Below are 8,579 nucleotides of genomic sequence, written 5' to 3'. Positions count from 1 at the left end.
CATCAAGGTTATCATTCTGACCAATATTCATGAAGATTAATTGAAAAATACCGCCTCTATCGCATACACAAGGTTTTTCTTTGATTTGACCTAGTGACCTAGTTTTTGACCCGAGATGACCCATTTTCGAACTCGGCCTAGATTTCATCAAGGCCATCATTCTGACCAATATTCATGAAGATCAATTGAAAAATACAGCCTCTATCGCATACACAAGGTTTTTCCTTGATTTGACCTAGTGACCTAGTTTTTGACCCGAGATGACCCATTTTCGAACTCGGCCTAGATTTCATCACGGTTATCATTCTGACCAATATTCATGAAGATTAATTGAAAAATACAGCCTCTATCGCATACACAAGGTTTTTCTTTGATTTGACCTAGTGACCTAGTTTTTGACCCGAGATGACCCATTTTCAAACTCGGCCTAGATTTCATCAAGGTTATCATTCTGACCAATATTCATAAAGATTAATTGAAAAATACAGCCTCTATCGCATACACAAGCTAAATGTTGACAGACGACAGACGACGGACGACAGACGCCGGACATCGAGCGATCAGAAAAACTCACCTGAGCATTGCTCAGGTGAGCTAAAAACAAGAAAGTAGGTCAGTAAGTCTATATAAAACTTGGGACCCCAAGGGCAGGGCCTCTTTTCACCCAAGGGGTACAATTTGAACAATTTTGGTTGAGGACCATAAGACAATGCTACAAACTAAATATCAAAGGTCTAAGTGTTGTGGTTTCAGACAAGAAGATTTTTAAACTTTTTTTCCTATATAAGTCTATGTAAAACTTGGGATCCCCGGGGCGGGGCCACATTTGACCCTAGGGGGATAATTTGAATAATCTTGGTAGAGGACCACTAGATGATACTACATACCAAATATTAAAGCCCTAGGCCATGTGGTTTTGTACAAGAAGATTTTCAAAGTTTTTCCTATACAAGTCTATATAAACCATGTGACCCCCGGGGCGGAGCCATATTTGACCCTAGGGGGATATTTTGAACAATTTTGGTAGAGGACCAGTAGATGATGCTACACACCAGATATCAAAGCCCTAGGCCCTGTGGTTTTGGACAAGAAGATATTAAAAGTTTTTCCTTTCGGTTGCCATGGCAACCAGAGTTCTGCATGGAATTCAATTCTTTGAACAATTTTGAAAGGGGGCCACCCAAGGATCATTCCTGTGAAGTTTGGTTTAATTCTGCCCAGTGGTTTTCAAGAAGAAGATTTTTTTTAGAAATTGTTGACGGACGACGTACTACGCACATCAAGCGATCACAATAGTTCACCTTGTCACTTTGTGACAGGTGAGATAACAAGAGCACCGCCTTGCGGGTGCTGACGCTCATCTGATTTTTTTTAGTGTAATAGAAATATTGTCCTACCCATGATTTTCTAAGTCTAAAAAGGGCCATCATTCTTGCAAAAAGCAGGATAGAGTTATGTTTCTTGATGTACAGTGTCCACTTATGATGGTGAAAAACTGTTGCAAGTTTTAAAGCAATTGCTTTGATAGTTTATGAGAAAAAGTGACTTAAACATAATACTCAACCAAGAAAATGATTTTCTAAGTCCAAAAGGGGCAATAATTATTGCAAAAAGCAGGATGGAGTTATGTTGCTTGCTGTACAGGGTCAGCTTATGATGGTGAACAAGTGTTGCAAGTTTTAAAGCAATAGCTTTGATAGTTTAAGAGAAAAAGTTGACCTAAACATAAAACTTAACCAAGAAATCTGATATTTTCTAAGTCCAAAAGGGGCCATAAATCTTGCAAAAAGCAGGACAGAGTTATGTTTCTTGCTGTACAGGGTCAACTTATGATGGTGAACAAGTGTTGCAAGTTTTAAAGCAATAGCTTTGATAGTTTAGGATAAAAGCTGACCTAAACATAAAACTTAACCAAGAAAACTGATTTTCTAAGTCCAAAAGGGGCAATAAATCTTGCAAAAAGCAAGATGGAGTTATGTTTCTTGATGTACAGGGTCAGCTTATGATGGTGAACAAGTATTTCAAGTTTCAAAGCAATAGCTTTGATAGTTTAGGAGAAAAGTTGACCTAAACATAAAACTTAACCAAGAAATCTGATATTTTCTAAGTACAAAAGGGGCCATAAATCTTGCAAAAAGCAAGATGGAGTTATGTTTCTTGCTATACAGGGTCAGCTTATGATGGTGAACAAGTATTCCAAGTTTCAAAGCAATAGCTTTGATAGTTTAGGAGAAAAGCTGACCTAAACATAAAACTTAACCAGGCAACGCCGACGCCGACGCCGACAACCGCTCAAGTGATGACAATAACTCATCATTTTTTTTCAAAAAATCAGATGAGCTAAAAATGGCAAACTGATGATAAAATATTAGAAAGTAGGTCAGTAGGTCACATTTATGGTAAATGAAAGTCAGTTTTAAGATCGGTATGCAAAACTATACATGTCATCCAAATTTCAAAGCTGTATCTCAAAAAACAAGAAAGCAGGTCAGTAGGTTAAGGTTACAGTAAGGTGACACATAATCACTTGGATACAACAGGTAAATATATTTAAACAGTCCAGGAAATATGATCTGGTAATTTTTGAAGTATTTTTTCCTATATAACTCATATAACAAGTGACCACCAGTGCTTTTTTCACTCTTTTCACCCCAGGGGCATAATTTGAACAATCCTGTTAGAGGTCCACTAGGCAATGATACATACCAAATATCAAAAGCCTAGGCCTTGAACTTTCAGACAAGAAGACTTTTATTTTTTTCCCTATACAAGTCTATGTTAAACTTGGGACCACCGGGGTAGGGCCTCTTTTCACCCCAGGGTAATAATTTGAACAATATTGGTAGAGAACCACAAGGCAATGCAACACACCAAATATCAAAAGCCTAGGCCTTGCAGTTTCAGACAAGTAAAACTTGGGATCCCCCAATGCGGGGCCTCTTTTCACCCCAGGGGCACAATTTGAACAATCTTCATAGAGGACCACAAGGCAATGCTACATACAAAATATCAATGGCCTAGGTCTTGTAGTTTCAGACAAGAAGATTTTTAAAGTTTTTTCCTACATAAGTCTATGTAAACTTGAGGACCACCGATGCGGGGTCTCTTTTGAACCCAGGGTAATAACTTGAACAATTTTGGTAGATCCACAAGGCAATGCTACATATCAAATATCAAAGGTCTAGGTCTTGTGGTTTTAGACAAGATTTTTAAAGTTTTTTCCTATATAAGTCTATGTAAAACTTGTGACCCCCGGGGCGGGGCCTCTTTTCACCCCAGGGGCACAATTTGAACAATCTTGATAGAGGACCATAAGATGATGTCACATGCCAAATATCAAGGCTCTAAGTCTTGCGGTTTTGGACAAGAAGATTTTTAAAGTTTTTCCTTTCAGTTGCCATGGCAACCAGAGTTCTGCATGGAATAAAATTCTTTGAACAATTTTAAAAGGGGACCATCCAAGGATCATTCCTGTGAAGTTTGGTGAAATTCTGCCCAGCAGTTTTCAAGGTGAAGATTTTTTTAGAAAATGTTGACAGACACACGACGGACATTGAGTGGTCACAAAAGCTCACCATGAGCCTTTGGCTCAGGTGAGCTAATAGAAGTAAAAAAAAAAAATTGTTTGTTTCCGGTATCCCGACCTACCCGAAATTTTTGCCCGTTCCTAAATGTTTTTATGGCCTTGGAGAATACTTTTTCCAACTTTTTAACAAAAAGTTGCAGAACTGCACTTTTTATGCTTTAAACATAACCAGTGATGTTAGAAATCAACTTACTGATGCTCTAAAGGCATAACTCCCTTATTTGTAATCATTTTTTGACACAAAAATAATTTCCGAAAAGTCTCCCTTAATAAAAAAAAATTCAAAAAAAAAAAGTTTCCGACCTACCTACCCTAATTTTTTTTAGCATGTTACCGGAAACAAAGATTTTTTTTAGGCCTAATGTAAAATTAACGGGGTATCGATTTTAAGGGGATTTTTTTGAAAATTTATTAAGATATATGAACGAAATAATTTCTAATTGTACCTTTTCTATGTTTTGACTATCTTCGAGACTGATCATAGTACATATCTATATACGCACTGATTTTTAAATGTTCAGCTTAAAAATGGTAACAATGTTGACAGAGATTTCTGTGACAAGACAATATCGCTAAAATAATGTTTTTATGTTTCTAAACTGTTCAAATATTTTTGCTAAGTTGTTTTTGTACATGTCACCCAATTACATGCAAAAACTGCATACAAAAACATCTTTCTGGCAGAGTTTGTAGACCAAATTAAGCTACCCAGAGTTGTGACAGGGTATTTTTACCAATTTCTGATCCTAATACAAACCACAACCATCAGTGGCCAAACATCTTTTTTTAAACACAGATAATGACTATAGCCTTAAATCAAAGCAAACTTGTTACACCTTCTGCTCTTTAATATGGAAAAATATGCTTGAAACGGCAGTTTTACGTAATTGTCCACTTTTCCGGGGTTTTTTATGTGTAGATCTATCTACTAGATTTAGATTATAGAGCATATTTGATGTGTGCATAGCACATTCTTAAAACCATCTAGATCTATCTTTTTATTGACGTTTCTTGTTTGTTTGTTTTTACCAGTTTAGATGAAGATTTAATATCAATTTCAGTTTTAAAAAACATGTATCCAACAATACACGAAACATGTTACATTGTGTCAGGTCTCCGGATACCTATGCTATTGTGCTGAAATGCCCTTCAAACATTCCAGAAACTGGTGGAATCTCATGTTTACAAACACTCAATACACACTTAAAACACAGATAAACTTAAATCGTAGTAGTTGAACCAGACTGAAAAAATCAATACATGCAGTGCGCTTAGCGGACGGATTAAATTCGATGTAAAATAGGACTCTTTCTGTAACATTGATTGGTTAAAACTATCTTGAGTTTAAACTATATTCGAGATTACTGTGAAATCATTTTAATTCGCTGGCATGAAATTTCACGCAAATATGAAAAAGGACTGTTTCGCACGGGCTTTAATTCGCTCATTTTCAATTTTAGGAATGAAAAATAAAATTAAAAAATAATAATAGCGCGGTCTTTAATTCGCGCATCGGTCCTTGCGCTAAATACGCGAAAATTCGTCCTACGCGAATAAAAATAATTTCACAGTACCCGACAGCGCTCTACAGACAAAGTTTCTTTTGTGGACAGTTACCATTATGATATAAGGTCTGTAATATATTTCATTACTGGAACCTGTTTTGTCCTGAGGACACTGTGACCTTTAACAGCCTAACAGGGGCATGAAAAAACAATACTAAAAGTCTGCAGAAAATTTTTTAATGAGTGATGAATGTACACAATGATTGCATGATTAGAATTATTAACACATTCATGGAAAATATTGATAAAACTCTATTTATCAACTAAACGTAACCTATGTACACATTCAGGTCAATGAGAAAAGAATCTGATGTAATTATCATAATACTAAAAAATCGATACCCACTAAATGCACATGTATGAAGTACATCAAGAAAATCAAAAATAACCATTTTCCCTAAACTTTTAAGTCATCTTACAAGTCATCATACACATAATTTCTCTACTTGACATTACTGGCTGGAATTCCAATTGTAAGTTACCTCAAACCTTCAATTACTATTATAACTGGGTCAAGCCTCTATATTTATGTCCATTTTCTCTCTCTAAAATTTAGAAAAAAGCTACCATGATATCCTCATTCAGAATTTTTATAAAAACATATTGAAACTATCCTGATACCCTAACAGTATTGTGTTTTTACAATCAAATATTGTTAACAAGGCTAATGGAGATTTTCTTTTTGGTTTTCACAGTTTCCATCAGTACATATAGTGAAAAAGAAAAAAGAGCCCCATCTCATGTCATGTTTTTTTTGGGGACTGTGACAAATTTTGGTTTCGTTTATACTTGTGCATTCTAGGTCAAACAATGCCTAAAACTCACACTATCAATCATTACCAACAACTCATTCCTGGTGGCATCTGCTGCCAAGAGGGTATGGGAGAAAGTTCTCTTTTAATCCTGAGAACCAAGCATGGGAGCTACTACATGTATTACCATTTTCATGTCTATGGCAGGACAACCTCCCGCACTTTAGCATTTCAAAGTTGGACCAGTGGCTTAGAAGTAAATACTGTTTAAAACTTTTTCTATTGTAGCTTTGCAGTCAACAGTAAGAACAACTGAAAGAGGACATCCAGGAACAAAGCCATGCCATTTTTTTCAACATCTACCTTATTGTTTCAGAGGATATATGATTTGAAGAAAATGGTAAGTAGATGCTGGATGAGTGCCAAATATTGAGCTATAAAAAAGTCACCTTGACATAAAATGACAGATAAAAGGCAGTATTTATAATACAGAAACGGTTTTGTGGTCTAAAATATATGCAGACAAGACGGCCATGATGGCCCTATATCGCTCACCTGAGTAGAGTTGCTTGCTTCAACAAATTTCTTAGCTAAAGCTTTAAAAACAAGAAATTAGGAGAGTGGGTCAAGGTAAAGATAATGCAAGATTACTTTTGAAATCTGTAAAAACAAATATTACTGGTGGTCCAAACCCTTTTGCTGTAGCTTAGAAAACAAGAAAGTAGGTCAGTAGGTCAAACTGATGGTCACTGAAAGTCTGTTTAAAGATCAGCATGCAAAACTATACATGCCATCAAAATTTCAAAGCTGTATGTTAAACAAGAGGACCATGATGGTCCTGAATCGCTCACCTCTTCCCACATGACCCAGTTTTGAGTATGACGTCGTTTTTTCTATTATTTGACATAGTGACCTAGTTTTTGAGCTCATGTGACCCAGTTTTAAACTTGACCTAGATATTATCAAGATAAAAATTCTGACCAATTTTCATGAAGATCCATTGAAAAATATGGTCTCTAGAGAGGTCACAAGGTTTTTCTATTATTTGACCTATTGACCTAGTTTTCAAAGGTACGTGACCCTGTTTTGAACTTTATCTAGATATCATCAAGGTGAAAATTCAGATCAATTTTCATGAAGATCCATTGAAAAATATGGCCTCTAGAGAGGTCAAAAGATTTTAATAATTTTAGACCTACTGACCTAGTTTTTGACCGCAGTTGACCCAGTTTCGAACTTGACCTAGATATCATCAAGATGAATATTCAGACCAACTTTCATACAGATCCCATGAAAAGTATGGCCTCTAGAGAGGTCACAAGGTTTTTTTATTATTTGACCTACTGACCTAGTTTTGTAAGGCACTTGACCCAGTTTCAAACTTGACCTAGATATCATCAAGGTAAACATTCTGGCCAATTTTTATGGAGATCCATTCATAAGTATGGCCTCTAGAGAGGTGACAAGGTTTTTCTATTTTTAGACCTACTGACCTAGTTTTTGACCGCACATGACCCTGTTTCGAACTTGATCTCGATATCATCAAGATAAACATTCAGACCAATTTTCATACAGATCTCATGAAAAATATGGCCTTTAGAGAGGTCACAAGGTTTTTCTATTATTTGACCTACTGACCTAGTTTTTGGCGGCACGTGACCCACTTTCGAGCTTGACCTAGAGATCATTAAGATGAACATTCAGACCAACTTTCAAACAGATCCCACGAAAATTATGGCCTCTAGAGATGTCACAAGTTTTTCTATTATTTGACCTACTGACCTAGTTTTTGTAGGCACGTGACCCACTTTCGAACTTGACCTAGATATCATCAAGGTGAACATTCTGATCAATTTTCATGAAGATCTCATGAAATATATGGCCTCTAGAGAGGTCACAAGGTTTTTCAATTTTTAGAACTACTGACCTAGTTTTTGACCGCAGTTGACCCAGTTTCGAACTTGACCTAGATATCATCAATATGAACATTCTGACCAACTTTCATACAGATCCCATGAAAAATATGGCCTTTAGAGAGGTCACAAGGTTTTTCTATTATTTGACCTACTGACCTAGTTTTAGACGGCACGTGACCCAGTTTCGAACTTGACCTAGATATCATCAAGGTAAACGTTCTGACCAATTTTCATGAAGATCTTGTGAAATATATGGCCTCTAGAGAGGTCACAAGGTTTTTCTATTTTTAGACCTACTGACCTAGTTTTTGAAGGCACGTGACCCAGTTTCGAACCTGACCTAGATATCATCAAGATGAACATTCTGACCAACTTTCATAAAGATCCCATGAAAAATGTGACCTCTAGAGTGGTCACAAGCTAAAGTTTACGGACGGACGGACGGATGGACGCACGGACAAAAGCTCACCTTGTCACTTTGTGACAGGTGAGCTAAAAAAGAAAAAGAAAGTAGTTCAGTAGGTCACATTCAAGGTCACTGAAAATCGGTTTTAAAGATCGGTGTGCAAAACTGTACATGTCGTCCAAATTTCAAGGCTGTATCTTAAAACACAAGAAAGTAGGTCAGTAGATCAAGGTCACAGTCAGGTGACCCCTAATCTCTTGGGGTCATCAGGTAATTATAATTAAACAGTCTAGGAAATATGATCTGATAATTTTTGAAGTATTTATTCCTATATAACTCATATAACAAGTGACC

This window comes from Mercenaria mercenaria, chromosome 2, assembly GCF_021730395.1.
Source record: "Mercenaria mercenaria strain notata chromosome 2, MADL_Memer_1, whole genome shotgun sequence".
In the NCBI taxonomy this organism is placed as follows: domain Eukaryota; kingdom Metazoa; phylum Mollusca; class Bivalvia; order Venerida; family Veneridae; genus Mercenaria; species Mercenaria mercenaria.
The sequence above is the reverse complement of the archived record's forward strand: the minus strand, read 5'-3'. Positions refer to the sequence as shown.